The following is a 16894-nucleotide window of genomic DNA, read 5'->3' on the forward strand; positions in this document are numbered from 1 at the left end:
GCGGAGGGGGGAGGGGCAGAGGCAGAGGGAGAAGCAGGCTCCCCGCCGAGCAGGGAGCCCAACGCGGGACTGATCCCAGGATCCCGGGATCATGACCTGAGCCGAAGGCAGACGCTTAACTGACCGAGCCACCCAGGCGCCCCAGGAGGTACGGTTTTTTTTTTTTTTAAAGATTTTATTTATTTATTTGAGACAGAGAATGAGAGACAGAGAGCATGAGAGGGAGGAGGGTCAGAGGGAGAAGCAGACTCCCTGCCGAGCAGGGAGCCCGATGCGGGACTCGATCCAGGGACTCGATCCAGGGACTCGATCCAGGGACTCCAGGATCATGACCTGAGCCGAAGGCAGTCGCTTAACCAACTGAGCCACCCAGGCGCCCCAGGAGGTACGGTTTTAAGTTCGGAGGTGAGGAAGCTTCATTGAGAGGCTATGGTCTGTCTGCGCAGTTAGGCACAGGTGAGGGAGCGAGCGGTGTGGCTATCTGGGGGAGAGGTGTTCCAGGGGGAGGAACGGCCACTGCAGAAAAACTTAAGGGAAGAGTGGCCTGGAGTGGTCCTGTGCAGAGAAAAGCAAGGAGGCCAATATGGCTGGGGGAGGAGTGGGGGGAGGGACGCAGTGAGGTCAGAGGGGGAAGGGGAAGAGGACACTTAAAGACATCCGTTCTCTCCTCTCTAAAACCTTCCAGTGGCTTCCAGCTCCTGGCCTCTCAGGCCCCCCTGCTCTTAGACACCAGTGCCTCCCCTCTCCCCCTCACTGCTTTGCCAAGCTCATTCCCACCTCGAGACCCTTTCCCTTGCGGCATCCTCTGCCCAGAAAGCCCCTCCCCCATCTTCTCCTGGCTGGCTTGTTCTTACCCTTCTGATCTAATCTCAAACATCACTTTTTGGGTGGACCCTATGTCAAGTAGCCCCCACTCCTTGATTATCCCAGTAATCTCTATTCTCTATGCATTTAGGACTACTTAGAATGATCTCGCTTGGTTTACATGTGAGTGGTCTGTCTAGTCCTCCCCAAAGGAAACCCCACGAGGTCGAGGGCCTCCTCTGGCTTGTTCACCTTGGTCTCCCTGGAGCATTCCTCAATAGTTACTTGTTGAATGGATGAGGGATTTGGTGACCTCATCCTCCTGGGAATTCCTCTGATTAAAGGGGTGGGTTCTGGGTGTCATCTTAGCACCTAAGCTTTCCAGCGGGCCTTAACTATTACCCCATCCAGACGACCTTTGGCCTAGGGGAAGACTAAGGCTGGGACAGAAGCATTCTTTCCTTCTGTCTGTCTTATGGACAGTGCTTTGTGCCCTCCACCTTCTATTCATTCTCCGGTACTTCCAAGGTCATACATGCTTTCCTCCTCCTAATCTCATTTCGGCTGGCCAGCTCTCTCAGAACTGGAGGAGGGGAGGGGCACTACTAAAATCAGTGATTTCTGAGATTTGAGAGGTCCTCAGGGACCGTTTGGCCAAAGGAGTCATGTGACAGAGAGACATGTGACAGATGGGGAAACTGAAGCCTACAGCAGGGAAAGAATGTGTCCAGGAGAATTGGTGGCAGATCACAGGGAGAAGTCATCAGACTGGGAGATATAACCCTGGGGGTTCATTGAGACCCCTAAAATTACATAAATAATATTGTTTAAAGATTTTATTTGAGAGAGAGAGAGCACAAGCAGGGGGAGCAGCAGAGGGAGAGGGAGAAGCAGGCTGCCCACTGAGCATCAGGCTCCATCCCAGGACCCTGGGATCATGACCTGAGCCGAAGCCAGATACTTCACCGACTGAGCCACCCAGGCACTCCTAAAATTACACAAATAATGTTATGGTTAGTCATTTTTCTGAGAAGGTTCATCAATGTCTTAAGGGGTTTGATACCTTAGAAGTTAAGAACACTTTAAGGGGCATGGACTCCTTTGAGAAAACCATAACTGAACTCCTTGGGGTGTCTTGTTACTGTCCTCCTAGTAAATAGCTGTGCCAGACTCATAGCAGATGTCCCCAAACTGGCTATTGAATGAGTGAATGAATGAATGAAATGGGTAAGGAGTGAATAGATTAACGGACTGATAAATGAACCCATCTCCTCCATTTAATTCCAGTGCTCTTTTGACCAAGTCACAAATGCAAGAAGTTAGCCCTAGCCCAACAAGGACCAAGGCCGTTGGATCCCTCACCTGACTGCCCCGCCCCTCCAAGATGGTCTCTCAGACCGGCTGCGCATAAGTGCTTTCTGGGTTGGACAGACCTTGAGAAGCAATCTCTGAGCCCTCTGTTGGACCAGGCTGTCAGCTGACCTGAAGATAATCCTATTGTATGTAAAAGACTCAAACTTTCCTGGTCTGACTGCAAGACAATCTCTTGCTCAGCTCCAGTCCTTGGCAACGCAGGTCGGGGCTGGACACAGACAGGGACAGGAGCCAGAGAGGGGTGAGTAGCTAGAAGTCCAAACTTTCCTGCCTTTTCTGGGCATGGACTAGTGATTCTCCTTGGGGGTGGTTTGGTTTGGGACACAATAAGGTCTATTTCTTAAAAAAAAAAATCACCAAGTACGTTGTGTTTTAGACCTCAGTCACAGTGGCCCAGAAACACCCAGACCAGGGTTCTGGGACAACTGAGAAAGGAAGAGTTGGACCCAGGGCTGGGGAGACTGAGAGGTGGAGAGTGCGTGGGGGTGGGCCCAGGGGCTGTCAACTTGGAGGTGTTGCTGTCACCACCCCTATTCTGAGGAGAGCTTGGTGGGACTCTCATGAGGAGCTCTGAGACCTTCGTGCATTATCCAACAGCAGCTGCTGGGGAAGAGCACCGTACGTGGAATCTGGAAGCTTGGATCTGAGTCTTAGCTTGACTTCCTAGAAGCTGAAAGGGCCTGGTCTTGGGAGACAGAACAGGGTTCAAACTCTGGCTCTCCCTTTGCCGCCTAGGGCAAGCGGCTTCATTTTTGAGCCTCCGTTTCCTCGTCTCGAAGAGTGGGAGCCTGATCCATTTTGATCCCCACCACCCTGTTAGCTCCTTGCCCTGGTATTTGGCGACATGCTCGGGAGGAGGGAATGTCCCATGTTGCAATGGATCGCCCCGAGGGCAGTGCATACCCCAGACTCCTTCTGGATCAGGCAGCCTACTGTTTCTTGGTCTAACCTCGAGGCCTCCTGTCCTGGCTCAGGGCCTAGGAGAGTGAAGTGCTTATTCTGTTGTTATCTTCCCTCCCCTGGAGTCTTTGGTCCTTCTCAAGCTTAGATTCCACAAATGCAGCTGGTTCATAAAGTGGATGGAGCAAAATGAGCTTCTCACCCACCTGCCAGAGGCTGGGTGCAGGCCTGGAGAAAGGGGCTTACGGTACAGATGGAATGATACCAGAAGACGTTTCTTGTACCCCACTGAAGGCTTTCTGGATCATTTAAAGCTCCCAGGTGATTCCAATATGCAGCAAAGCTTGAGCACCAGGAGGCTCGAGGAAGGGAGCTTGGAAGCCTGGGCTCCCACACAAACAGCTGACTGGCGTAAATAACGGGTAATATACGGGAGGTGGCATGTGGGAGAGCTGTGGAGCAGGGGGCCCAGAGCCAAGAGCTCTGGTCCTAATCCTACTCCTCCTCTGGGACACCCAGCTGCTCTGGCCAATACACAGCCCTCCCGGGGCCTTAGCTTCAGGCTGGCACGAGGAGGGGCTTGGGTCCAAGCCTTGGTTAAGATCAGAATCACTGGGGTGCTTATAAAAAAGACTCCAGGGGCGCCTGGGTGGCTCAGTTGGTTAAGCAACTGCCTTCGGCTCAGGTCATGATCCCGGAGTCCTGGGATGGAGTCCCACATCGGGCTCCCGGCTCAGCGGGGAGCCTGCTTCTCCCTCTGACCCTCTCCCCTCTCATGCTGTTTCTCTGTCTCTCTCTCTTTCTCTCAAATAAATAAATAAATAAAATCTTAAAAAAAAAAAAAAAGACTCCAGGAGCTCCAGAGGGTTGGGGGGCTCAGTCAGTTAGGCATCAGACTCTTGATGTCATCTCAGGTCATAATCTCAGGGTCATGAATTCAAGCCCCGGGTTGGGCTCCATGCTGGGTGTCGAACCTACTTTAAAAAAAAAAAAAAAAAAAGACTACAGAGTCCTGGAGCCTAATTCAGGGGGTCTGAGGCTGGTTCTGGAATCCAGACCAAGGAGCCTAGTGTACTTGATATGTGGCCCTCTACTGGTGGGGAGGGTCCTACTGTCTTTCCATCAGTGGGACCTGACTGGATCTGGATGTGACTTGTCCTGGATCCCCTATCTCACAGACTGGGAGGGGATGAAGCTTCCAGAGAGGACTCCTTATTCACTATTCCAGGATACTGACACCAAGCTGTCACTGAGGGATCTGTATCTGCCTGCAAGGCTTTGTAGGGGCAAGGGGACTGCCCTTCACAATACTGCCTGATCCCATGTGATAAGTGCTCCGCCCAATCCCCTGACATTTGCCAAGCACTGGGATAGCCTTTGGAGCTGACCCTGGTGGGGGAGAACATAAGGAGTTCTGCTGTGCTGAAGCTTCCTAGAAGCTGACCAGTAACCATCCCTCCTCCCACGCCACTCCATAGTGGTCTTGAGAAAAGGGAGAACCCACAAGCACATGAACTGAACCCTAGGTTGCCTGAGGCCTGGGGTTTCCAGCTTGCCTGCACACCCCTGGTTTTTCTTCTGCATCGGTTTCTGGCAGCTAGGGCAGGGTGGGGACCAGAGAATGGGAATTTATGGGACAGGCAGTCTTGGTGGGGTAGAATAAGTGAAAGTGAAAGTTCTTAGGAAGTTTATTTCTAAGAAAAGAGTAGCGAAATCAGTTGGTGGGGAAACCAAGCCATGGATCTCCTTCCAGTTTCCTTCCCCACCCCATGTGGAGTGAGAAGTGGAGAAGAGAAAGAAAGGTCTGTAGACAGGTCAGCCCTTGCAGTAAGCCCCCCATGCTGGACTCGGGCCTGAACTCCCTCTCCCGTCTGTAGGAGGGGATCTGGGGTTTCCTGGCCAGTCCTCAGGGTTAGGGAGTTCCTTCTGAAATACAGGTGGGATTTCCCTCAGTTGCCGGTGAAATCAGAAAAGTCGCCACTTAGAAACAGAGCTTTGTGTGGAGGTGCTTTCAGCTCCGCTGGGGACCAAACCTCGGGAGCTGGGACTTCCACAAACACTTCGGTCATTGTGAAAATGTAGAGCCCCTCAGGTTCTGGTCCCTTCTGGTGGGGCTTTTTTAGCATGATGCCCTTTGTCTGTCCTCCAAGGGGTCTTTGCATTTTCTTGAAACAGTTGGCTGGTGTTCCTTTAAGGGCTTGAAGGGCGAGTGGGCCCTTGAGCTAGCTCTGTGAGGACCGTGGCTGGCCGGCGGCTCCATGGGCCCGGATGCTGTTGGCACAGGACCTCGGATACTCCACAGGCATTGCTAAGTCAGCGAACCTGGCACTGTTCTCTGCAAGTCCCCAAACCCCACAAAAACATGCAAGTCCAGCCGTAGGGCATCAGGAGAGAAGAGCACGTAGCCCTTTGGAAAGGCTAATCATGAAGACGAGGAAGGAAGATAGAAAAATATAAATGGTGCAGAAATATTATCCGGTAAGTATGTTGTGGTTGCTTCTGCTATAAAATATGATGTGTAGGGCACCTGGGTGGCTCAGTTGGTTAAGCGACTGCCTTCGGCTCAGGTCATGATCCTGGAGTCCCTGGATCGAGTCCCGCATCGGGCTCCCTGCTCAGCAGGGAGTCTGCTCTTCCCTCTCCCGCTCCCCCCTCTTGTGCTCTTTCTCTCTCTCACTCTCTCTCTCAAATAAATAAATAAAATCTTTAAAAAAAAATATGATGTGTAGGTTGTAGTAAGGAGCTGGAAGGAAAGACAGATGGAAAGGGTTGTGCTAAGACAGTGAGATTAGGGGCAGTGACCGGTGAAGGTTTTTCTTAAAATTTAATTGTTGCAACATCATTATAATATAAAAACCAAACCTCTGCGGCAGCGTTCATGATAGGCATAATCGGGGTTACGGGTGGCTGAAAGTCCTTTACTTGTCCTGGCTACACAGAGCTTCCCAAGGGCCAGATTCCATTTGTTCATGCCTCACTGCAGGGCCCCACACCAAGCACATAGTAGGTGCCCAATAAATACTTAGCTGAATAAAGAAATTAAAAAATCTAATAAATAAATAAATAAATAAATAAATACCATGACCTCTTGCCTTGATTTCATGTAAGTTCATTCCTTTCAGTTAAAGCGGTTTAAGTAAATGCATAATAAAAAAATTTCACTTTTTTTAAAAAAATATTTTATTTATTTGACAGAGAGAGAGATAGCGAGAGCAGGACCACAAGCAGGGGGAGTGGGAGAGGGAGAAGCAGGCTTCCCGCCGAGCAGGGAGCCCGATGTGGGATTCGATCCTGGGACTCTGGGATCACGACCCGAGCTGAAGGCAGACGCCCAGCGACAGAGCCACCCAGGCGCCCAAATTTCACTTTTTTTTTTTTTTATCTTTAGCTTTTCATGGATGTGAATAAAATCGCAAAAAGAGAGAAAATCCTTGTCCACATGGGGATCCCATTCTAGGTTCAGAGTCCTGTGAGGGTGATAAAGGCTTGCCTTCAGGGAGGAGTGGCTGCCTAATTGACTTCCCCCTTTGGTCTTCCATTTGACCTCCCTCTTGATCCAAGTAGAAGCCTCTGTGGAGCTGGGAGGTAGGCATTCGCTACCACCTTTCCCTTCCCGGGGTCCTGGGTGCCTAGGGTCATGACTCGGCCATTGTCACCGAGGCCTTTTCGTCAGCACATGGCAGGATTTGACCTGTAGACAAAGAACAAGTAGGGTGTTTTTGGTTTCGTTTGGCATTTGCTAACTGGTAAAGGTCCTGCCTCAGAATATTCCCTCACTAACCACCCCCTGTCTAAAATAAAACCACTAGTTCCTCCTTGAGGGTAAGGTTTTAAAAGCTCCCAGTCAGGCACAGATCTGGAAAGGGAGGTTCTCTGAGCCATTTCTCCAGGGGAAAAAGAACGACAAGGTGACTCAGCTCTGGGAAAATTAACCACCAGATCACATTGGGGGATATTGTACCTGGGAGCCATGGGGCGTTCCTATTGGGTGGGGGCTGGGGGTGCGGGCAGTGAAAGAATTCACCCAAGGCAGAACAAAGAAGATACTCATGATGTGCCCCTAGCAAGGGATGCCGAGAGCGATTCTATTTTTTTTCTAGAGAGTCTCCTTGGACTACTAATATTAAGTTCTATATCCAGCCAGTTGGTCCCTCAACTAGCAAGACCCCAAAAGAATGGAATCCAGCATACTGGATGGTTGACTTCTTACCCATCGTTTTCCAAGCCGTGCACTAAGGGCCCTGCACACAATCTTCCCTCAGTCTTTCAACCACTCTGTGAGGTAGGGAACATTCCTACTTTACAGGAACAAAAGCCAAGGCTCAGAGATGTGATTTGCCCAGGATCATGCAGCTAACTAGAGTAATGGTAATGAATAGCTAACAATCACTGAGCACTTACTAAGAGGGCTTCTGGTTTGAACCCACTCAGTCCTCATAACATCCTTGTGAAGGAGGTGACATCAGCCCATTTGAACAAGTGTGGAATCTGGAGTACAAGAAGGTTATCTTAACGCCCTCGCCGTATATGGTGAGGGTTGGCTCCAGCTCTTCCTGGTCCACAGGCATGTACTGAGAACTGGCTGTGTGCCAGGAACATCCAGCTGCCCTGGTGATCAGACCCAGTCACTGCCCTCGTGGAGCATCCTTGTTGGCTTCACCGCACCAGGACGGTGTGGAGACGGGCCGGAGTGGAAAAAGGGTTGGGACAGCCAGGGGTAGAACTTCCAGAGGATGCAGGGCCCAGGTGGGGAGCAGCCCTGCCTTCAGTTGCCCCTGCCTGGGGATGGCCATTGAGTGGCCTTAACCTCATCCTTTGTGGCCACCCTCAGGTAATGATTATCCTCTTTGGGGGACTGAGGCAAGAGGTCAGGTGTCTCGAGAGCCCCATCATCTCCGGGCCTTCAACCTCCGTGGGCTCTTCACATGCCCATTGTGGGGGTTTTCCCTATCTCTGTTTCACATACACACCGCAGAAGAAGAGAAGCTGCCAGTGGATCGTATCAGAGAAGCTCCCCACAAGGAGATTTTGAGACCAGGATTACGTTTCTGCTGGGAAGGAATTGCACCTCAGCTGACCAAATTCTGTCCTCAGCTTCCTCATCAGTACAGGCCTCAAACTGTCTTCAGTTTCCAGATCTAGTGTGTCTCCTTGTAGCCTCTGTCTCTGCTAAGATAACCCTTTCGGTCCCTATTCCAGCCCTCTGCCTCTGGGAAATCACGCGTACTTTTAAGGACTTCCAACTATACCACACCCAAATGGTAAGAGCGCCCATTTACTGGGTGCTGACTTTGTTCTTTATTATCATGTGCCCAGTCTTCACACGGATACACTTGTTTGATCCCCAGTGTTCCTAGGAGTTTGCAATCATCACCCCATTTAATGATGGAAAAACTGAGGCACGCATGGTTAACCCACACACCTAACATCACAGCTAGGAAGTGACAGGTTGGAACCCCCGAGGTCTCAGGCCAAGCCTGACCCCCAACCACTCCATTTTTCTTGCCACTGTATGACCCTAATGTTTAGAATTCACAGGAATTGGGAAAAGGAACACCAGCTTTGTCCAATGAATGTTGGAGCTTTATTTGTTTGCTTTTTTTTCTTTTTAATCAAAAGATGACTTTAAAGTTGGACGTCTCAAATTTCCTCTGGTTCTGTTCTTGTGTTGCATCTCCTTCTAAGGAAGGCGTTCTTTTGAAATTTCACTGAACGCTCTTCTACTCAGAAAGAGGCACATTTTCTCTTGCTCTGTCACCTATAGAAATGGGAGACCGCTGATCAGCCAGTTCTTCCACTTGCTGGAAAATAGTCTTACAAGGTCTCAAAACCTCTTTGAGCCTGTTTTTCTCTGAAGCAAGAGGGACCTGGCCCCTTGCCACTAGACTGGTTTCCAGTCAGAGTTTTCCAGCCTCTCTCCTTCCTGAGAATTTTATTTTACCTTAATTTGCTATTTTCATATTCTAGAACAGTTAGAAATGAAATAAAAGTCTAAAGAAGTAGGGAAATAAAATAATCCCTAAGATCTCCTCTCCTGACCTTTTTATACGGGCTAGACTTGACTTTGAACCTGAGGGAGGGCCTGCCTGTATGCTTGGCACGGCAAGGGCCTGTGACAGGGACACAATCCTTGCCCTGAGATTCTTACCGTCTGAGCTGGCGAATGCAGAGAACAGCTTTCAACATTTTCCATTTTAACCAGTATTTACTGAGCATCCACTGTGATTTACTGAGCATCCACAGGGATTCTTCTGCATGCTTGGTGTACATCAGCAAACAAAAGATCCCTATCCTCGTGGAGCTTACATTCTAGTGGGGAAGGCAGACCATGAGTTGATACATGCTAAAGAAAAAAAGAAGAGGAAGTGGGCTGGGGTATGGGGTGCGTGGGAGGAGGCTGCAGTATGAAATGGGGGTCAGGGTTAGCCTTCCTAAGGTCATATTTGGGGCGCCTGGCTGGCTCAGTCAGTAAGAGCATGCAACTCTTGATCTTGGGGTCATGAGTTCAAGCCCCACATTGGGTGTAGGGTTTAGTTAAAAAAATAAAAAAGTCAGAGTTGAGTCAAGACTTGAAAAAGATGAGAGATTTAGCCATGTGGGTATCTGGGAATGGAGTGTTTCAGGTGGGAGGAATAGCTAAAATCTCAAAGAAACAAAATACAACACAAACATCAGGAAGGGGCCACCAGAAAGATAAGTCTGAGAAAGGGCCAAGGGGAGGAAGGAGGGCTTGCATGCCTATGCTAATCACATGGTGGTGGCTCCGTTGGGTGGGGTGATTTATCCGACCCTGGGGACGAGGCTCTGCCCAAAGCTCTAGGCCAATGGAAATCAGCTCTGACCCAGGCTCTTTCACAACTGGGACACGGCCTTGCGTGAGCCGTATACTCCCTGGGCCTTAGTGGCCTCAGCTGTAAAAGAAGACAGCTACCATCGGACCACTCTCCGGTGTCCTGCCTCCTTGCCCCCTGAGTGCTCTTTGTAGTACTAATAGTAATAATTATAATAATGTCACAAATAAGATGATGATTGCAGCATCTTTCTGGGATGAATAAGTTAATTGTTCTTTTTTTTTTTTTTTTTTTAAGATTTTACTTATTTATTTGACAGAGAGAGACACAGCGAGAGAGGGAACACAAGCAGGGGGAGTGGGAGAGGGAGAAGCAGGCTCCCCGCAGAGCAGGGAGCCCGATGCGGGGCTCGATCCCAGGACCCCGGGACCATGACCTGAGCCGAAGGCAGTCGCTCAACCAACTGAGCCACCCAGGCGCCCCAAGTTAATTGTTCTTACGACTGAGACTTTTTTTTTTTTTTTTTTTTTTACGACTGAGACTTTTAAAAACCAAAAGCAAAACCATTTAACTTCCGTGGTTTCTGAGGAAAAGAGGGGCAAGAGCCTGGCCTTTAGTCAGGAAAAAAAAATGAAGTGAAAAAGGCAAAAGGCTTTGTGGGACCAGCATTTAACCGTCTTCCCTTTTTGTGGGAACTGTGTTCCAAGAGGGCCCCTCTTGGCTGCTCCTGAGGGTATTTCCTTAGCTGAGGTTCAGAACATCTGCAAGCAGCCAACTGTCAGTTTGGGAAGGTTTGGGAAGTATTATGCAAAAGGTAAAAGAAACGGTCTTTGACAAACGTTAAAAAGACAACCTGCCAGGGGCGCCTGGGTGGCTCAGTCGGTTGGGCGACTGCCTTCGGCTCAGGCCATGATCCTGGAGTCCCAGGATCGAGTCCCGCATCGGGCTCCCTGCTCGGCGGGGAGTCTGCTTCTCCCTCTGACCCTCCTCCCTCTCATGCTCTCTGTCTCTCATTCTCTCTGCCTCAAATAAATAAATAAAATCTTAAAAAAAAAAAAAAAAAAGACAACCTGCCGAAGTTTCCTAGCCTTTAGGCTGTAGGGGCCAGAGACATAAAACTGTGTTCTCACCATCCACTGAGTTGCTAAAAGGAGGGATTTGAGAGCACCGTATTGTCAGACACTTGGTTTTGCCCCAAACTCCAGGACTTGGGGCCCTGTGATTCTAGGGAAGGGCTCTTCCTACTCATGACAGACGGGAGTGTTTGGTGTTTTAATGCCAGGGCAGAGGTGGGATGGGCTTGCCGGGGACATAGGACTAACAAAGAGAAGATCCCCCGCAGAAAGCACATCCAGAAAGGAGAGCTCATATGAGGGGTCACAGGAAGTGGGCTGGGGTATAGAGTATGAAATAAGAGTCAGGGTCTGAAGTCAGATTGCCAAAAGCCCAGTCCCACCTCTGTGCCTCAGTTTCCTCATCTGTATAATAGATACACAATGATGCCTACTTCACAGGGCAATTGGAATAAGCAAATGAATTAATACACATGAAGTCCTTGGTATAGTACCTATGTCCTAATAAAATAGCCAACAGTGGATGCTTTGGGTAGTATGAGTTCTTCTTCTTCTTTTTTTTTTTTTCTTCTTCAGATGTATTTATTTATTTGTCAGAGAGAGAGGAGCACAATCAAGGAGAGTGGCAGGCAGAGGGAGAAGCAGACTCCCTGCTGAGCAAGGAGCCTGATGCAGGACTCAATCCCAGAACCCTGGGATCATGACCCAAGCTGAAGGCAGATGCTTAACTGACTGAGCCACTCAGGCATCCCTGTATGAGTTATTTCTAAGCAATGTTTGAGTGTTTTTCATTGAGGCCTGCCTATTCAAGGAATGTTTTTCATGCAAGCATACTTTCAGGTTATGTATCTTTCTTCTTTCTAACCCAGATTTTCCTTAATCGTGAATCATCATTTTTTAAGCCAATGCTGTAGGAATATAACCCAAGTGTAGGGGCCAAGGGCAGGTTACCCCAAAATGTGCCACTTTGACATATCGATTGTTTTAAATAAAACACACTTAAGAGCGAGTCAATGCAAAAAGAATACTCTGAAGAAAAAAAAAAAAAAGAATACTCTGACCACCACCTTTGTTTCCGGAAAGCAAGAAGTAAATCTCCCCTGTGAAAGGTTCCCTCCCTGTTCCAAGAGGTAAAGATACATCCTTATCACCAGAGAGTGGAAATTTAGACCCAAGAAGTCTTTGGGTCTAATTACTTTCTGCTAATTTGCTATCCCAGCCCAAATTCCAATTAGTATTCCTTACTAATTGAAGCTCCCAAAGTTAAGTTTTCTTTGTATTGTCAATTCCTCACAGATTTATTGTCTCTCTGTCTAAAAAGTATAAAAACTGCCTGCCTTGGTCATTTCTTTGGGTCTCAATTTCATTATTGGACCTCCATGTGCACATAATTAAACTTTGGGATTTTTTCCTCCCATTAATCTCTCATGTCAATTTAATTCTTAGACCAGGTAGAAGAATCTTGAAGGGTATTGGGACATTTTTTCTCCCCTACACAGCCACAAAATGTACATCACTATATGTGATTTCAAATTTTCTAGTAGCCACATTTTAAAAAGTAAAACAAGACAGGTGACATTCATTTTAATAATATATTTTTAACCCAATATATCCAAAATATTTCAACATATAGTCAATATAAAAATTAATAAGATTTTACATTTTCCCTTATTGTATCTTTGAAATCCAATGTATATTTTACAAATATAGCATATCTCAATTCAGATTAGCCAAGTGCTTACTAGACAAATGTGGTTACCATGTTGAACAGTGCAATTCTAAGTGATGGGAGGATGGTTCTTGGCAGTGAGCTGGGGTGGGTTACTCAGGCTGGGCCCTGAGTCCCTCCCAATCACCACCATGAAATCCAGAAAGGCCTCTGGGTTGGGGGTCTTCTGGTCATATGGAATGAGGAGGATCTTGATGCAAGCCCTGCAAGTTCAAGAGTGTGGTTTTAGATTGTGATCTATTGAGCAAACTCTTGCTTGCCCATAACGGTCTTTTCCTTTCTCCCCACCAGCCCCATCCTGTCTGAAAACTACATCAGGAGTCCCTGGAGGTAGGAATTTTGCTGAATTGTTCTGCTTACATTCCCACCAGCCAGGAAGGAGAGACCACCCCATCTCCCCTTGGGAAAGTGCCCTTTGGTCCGATTCAAGGAGATTTCAGTTTGGTCTTTAAAATAGGATGTGCCTTGGGGAAGGCTGACTTGATTTTGAGGACAAGACCTTGTCACCTCTTCAGACATGAATTTGCATGTCTTTCCTCCAGTTTGTTATTACAAGGTTGTTTGGGGGGGGGGGGTCTCAAGTCCTTATTTTCCAAGTTTTTGGGAAGAGTGGAAGGGACCTCACTCTCACCTCCATGAGCCAGGAGTATTATTACCTCCATGAATGCCCTTAAAATCTGAAAAGAAACTCTGTTCTTGGGGCGCCTGGGTGGCTCAGTTGGTTAAGCGACTGCCTTCGGTTCAGGTCATGATCCTGGAGTCCCAGGATCGAGTCCCAGGATCGAGTCCCGCATCGGGCTCCCTGCTCGGCAGGGAGTCTGCTTCGTCCTCTGACCCTATCCCCTCTTGTGCTCTCTGTCTCTCATTCTCTCTCTCAAATAAATAAATAAAATCTTAAAAAAAAAAAAAAGAAAGAAACTCTGTTCTTGTTTCATTTGTGATGAGATTGCACTGTCTACTTAATCCACAGATGTTCTTTTCCTTCAGCCTTCCTGACTACTACTTCTTACCAGTCTTTAGTATTCCCAGCCACATTGCCTCAAGGCAAATTACTTTTATCAGGCAGTTCCTGAATGCTGATCTCTGACTCAACTTCTTTAGTCTCATTGTGCCCCAAGAGAGGTTATCCAAAGAATGTTCTCCATTAATAATTTTTTTAATTCAATTTATGTCAACAATCAAAATATTTTTGAGTGTTTTTTTCCTTGATTACTAACATGATACACAATTTTAGAATACAAAATTTGGCATACTCTGGAAAAGATGAAGAAGAAACATTATCCTGCTGTCTAGAAAACACCACTATTAGCTTTTTGTTAATCGACAGTTTTTTGAGCCCCCCTATATTCTATTCCAGTCAAAACTATATCCCTGGGATAATCTAGATGAGAAGACAAGACTAGCACATGCAAAAAAGGAAGAATTATTTGATACAGAATTAATTCATTTACTCATTCATTCAGTGCCTTGGGGTGATGTACAGGAACATGTGGAACTAATCTAGAAGTTTAGTCCATTTGGGGGTATCATCAAATAAAGGTCATCAAATGTAGAGCATATCACTGATGCCGGAAGAACAACTTATTCCAGCAGTAGATACTGTCTTTTTGGAGGGTGAGCAGTATCCCTTCATTCTTTAGGAGGGGTTAAACATTAAGATTGGCCATAAGAAAAATTTTTACTGTCTCAGTGTAATAACCATGACTAAGCCATGAAACAGCACTTCACTAAGTGATTCTATTCATTTTTCATGTTTGTGACCAAGACCAAAAAAAAAAAAAATTTAATGGAGTCTGGCAAAAAATAAGAATGAACTCAAATGTTGTAATTTAATTGGTAAATGTGGTCAGCCTCAGGATTGATACCAAGAAGCCGTTGAAGATCTGGTTAATATTCTGCGGTTACAAATTAAGGGACAAAGACTTCCCTCTTCCTTAGTGACCAATAACGTTAAATATAATTACAGGTATGTGGCTGGAATTTCAGTGTGTGTGTTTGGGGAAGTAGGAGTGAGGTTGGGCTGTGAAGCTTAGGAAATATTGTCACTGGGTTTGGGAACTTGGATAGTTTGCTTCTGTGCAGAGGAAGCTCAGAGCCCTGAGGTGGTAAATTGATGGGTGGGTTATGGGACTGGAGAGAATTGACGGTTAAGTTAATTTTGGGGACACCTATAGGGCTAGGTAGTGCCATAGAGAAGGGTATAAAATAATGGCAAAATAAGGGGAGATGAGCGGGACCCCAGCATTCTAGTGACAGGTGTGTGCCACTTTGAATTACCAAAGGCAGGACGTGACAGTGGTAATCTCTGGATGGAAGGTGACAAGGGATTTGTCCTTTCTTTTGAGTCCCCCCATTGCTACTCCCCAACTGCCTGCTTTTCCATAGTAAGCATGTATGAATTTTTAATTAGAAAATATAATTTACTAAAGATATACAAAAATAACTTAGCATAGTATTGATAGATAGGATGTCTTGGGAAAAAGATAAGTCAAATAAGGACCTCCTTTCTTGATCATTTTCAAAGGGCCCAGTTCCCCCTAACCCACATGTATACTCCTGTTCCCTTATGTTTGAAATTTTCCCTGAAAGATGTGTTTCCAATATTTTTGAACCCTGTGAAAACATTTCCAAGAGAAGTAACACATCCCACTATTTCCAGTTATTATTAATAGTAGTCTACACATGGCTCTTTTATTGCAACTTTTGGTTCTTTCAAGCCCTCTAATTTTTAGAATTGGAATGTCATTCTACTAGACTCAGGTGGCATCTGAGAAGTTCTTTTATGCCTTTTTAAAATAGAAATCTAATTTATTTTTTAGAGCAGTTTTAGATTCCCAGCAAAATTGAGCAGAAGGTACAGGGATTTCCTATATACCCACTGCCCCTTGTTTTTCTTGTCAAATTATAGACCCGAACTGTGATGGGGGAGCTCTGCCCCTCCCCCTTTTCCAGTCCAAGATGAAAACCGTGAAGTTACCAAATTTTTAGATACTTAGCAACACCTAGGGAGGCTTCTGGATTAGGACCATGGAGCTCTTCAACAAGGAGGGACTCGGCTCTAGTAAACTGGGTGTGTGGCTTTAGTGATAAGAAGGGAAGAAGAGCTTGCAAAGGAGCCCAGCTGGGGATGCAGGGAGCCTGTGCCCTCTCTCAGAGCACCAGCCTGCAGCCACCCCTCCACTGATGCTCTATAAGGGGATTAAGAACACAACAGTCGCTGCTCCCTTGGGACCAAGACTGTTCTGGCTACAGACTCCCATCCATGAAAGGGGTTGAGATGGAATGAGAACAGAACTGAAAGAATGGGAAACTCCAAGGTGCCTGGTATCCATGAATAAAGAAGCTGCTTTTTATTTTAAAAAAGATTTTATTTATTTGTCAGAGAGAGAGAGAGAAGAAGAAGAAGCAGGGGGAGCGGCAGGCAGAGGGAGAAGCAGACTTCCTGCTGCACAAGGAGCCCGATGTGGGACTGGATCCCAGGACCCCAGGATCATGACCGGAGGCGAAGGCAGATTCTTCACTCACCGAGCCACCCAGGCACCCAATAGAGATACTTTTTTAAAAGGTTGATTTTTTTAAAAAAAAGCATTTTGTTATGAAAATTCTAAAAAATAAAATGGGGAGACTAGTGTAATGAACCTTGATTTTCTCATTGCTCAGCTTCAGCCATCCACTGCTATCCCTCTCTCATCCCTCTCCTGAAACTGGATTTTTTGGAAGCAAACCACAAGCATTTTCTCATTCCAAATAGAAGTACTTCCGTATGTACCTCTAAAAAAAAAGAAAAAAGAAAAAGACTAAAAGGAAGACGTCTGATGATTTACAAATCTTAATCTTCACCTGTCACTTACTTTGAATTAGGAGCCCTAAGTCCTAGACCTGCTTTTGTCAATCACCAGCAACAAGTCATGTACCCTTCTGAACTTGCACTTTTCCCACCTGATTTTGCAAAGGAGGTGATTTCTAAGGTCTCTTCCCATGCTAGAAATCAAATATTCGTTCAAGGGTCACTTTTAAGACTCTAGAGACATAGATTTGGTACAGGGTCTATTTGCTGTTGGTTTTTTTGGTGCAGTGCCCAGTTCAGAGTCAAGACCTCCTCACTGAAGAGCCAAGGAGGTCCTAGAGGCTGCTGAGTGGCAGGATCTTTAACTTGGAGCTTTCAAAAAGAAATGAGTCTGGGAGCCATCCCTCCAGGCAGTGTTGCACTGCCCTCAGTATCT

The 16894-nt window shown here is 46.9% G+C and overlaps 1 long non-coding RNA gene across 1 annotated transcript; it reads left to right on the plus strand.

Annotated features, from left to right (window-relative positions):
- The first annotated feature begins 391 nt into the window (after positions 1-391).
- On the plus strand, positions 392-8043 carry LOC123846498 (uncharacterized). The gene is made up of 5 exons (XR_010412461.1): positions 392-1817; positions 2092-2419; positions 5254-5556; positions 6467-6663; positions 7219-8043. It is a non-coding gene; the product is annotated as an uncharacterized LOC123846498 (long non-coding RNA).
- Positions 8044-16894: the final 8851 nt, after the last annotated feature.

This window comes from Mirounga angustirostris, unplaced genomic scaffold (assembly GCF_029215605.1).
Source record: "Mirounga angustirostris isolate CCGP_5_RB_7025 unplaced genomic scaffold, mMirAng1.0.hap1 SCAF_6, whole genome shotgun sequence".
NCBI classification, from domain to species: Eukaryota; Metazoa; Chordata; class Mammalia; order Carnivora; family Phocidae; genus Mirounga; species Mirounga angustirostris.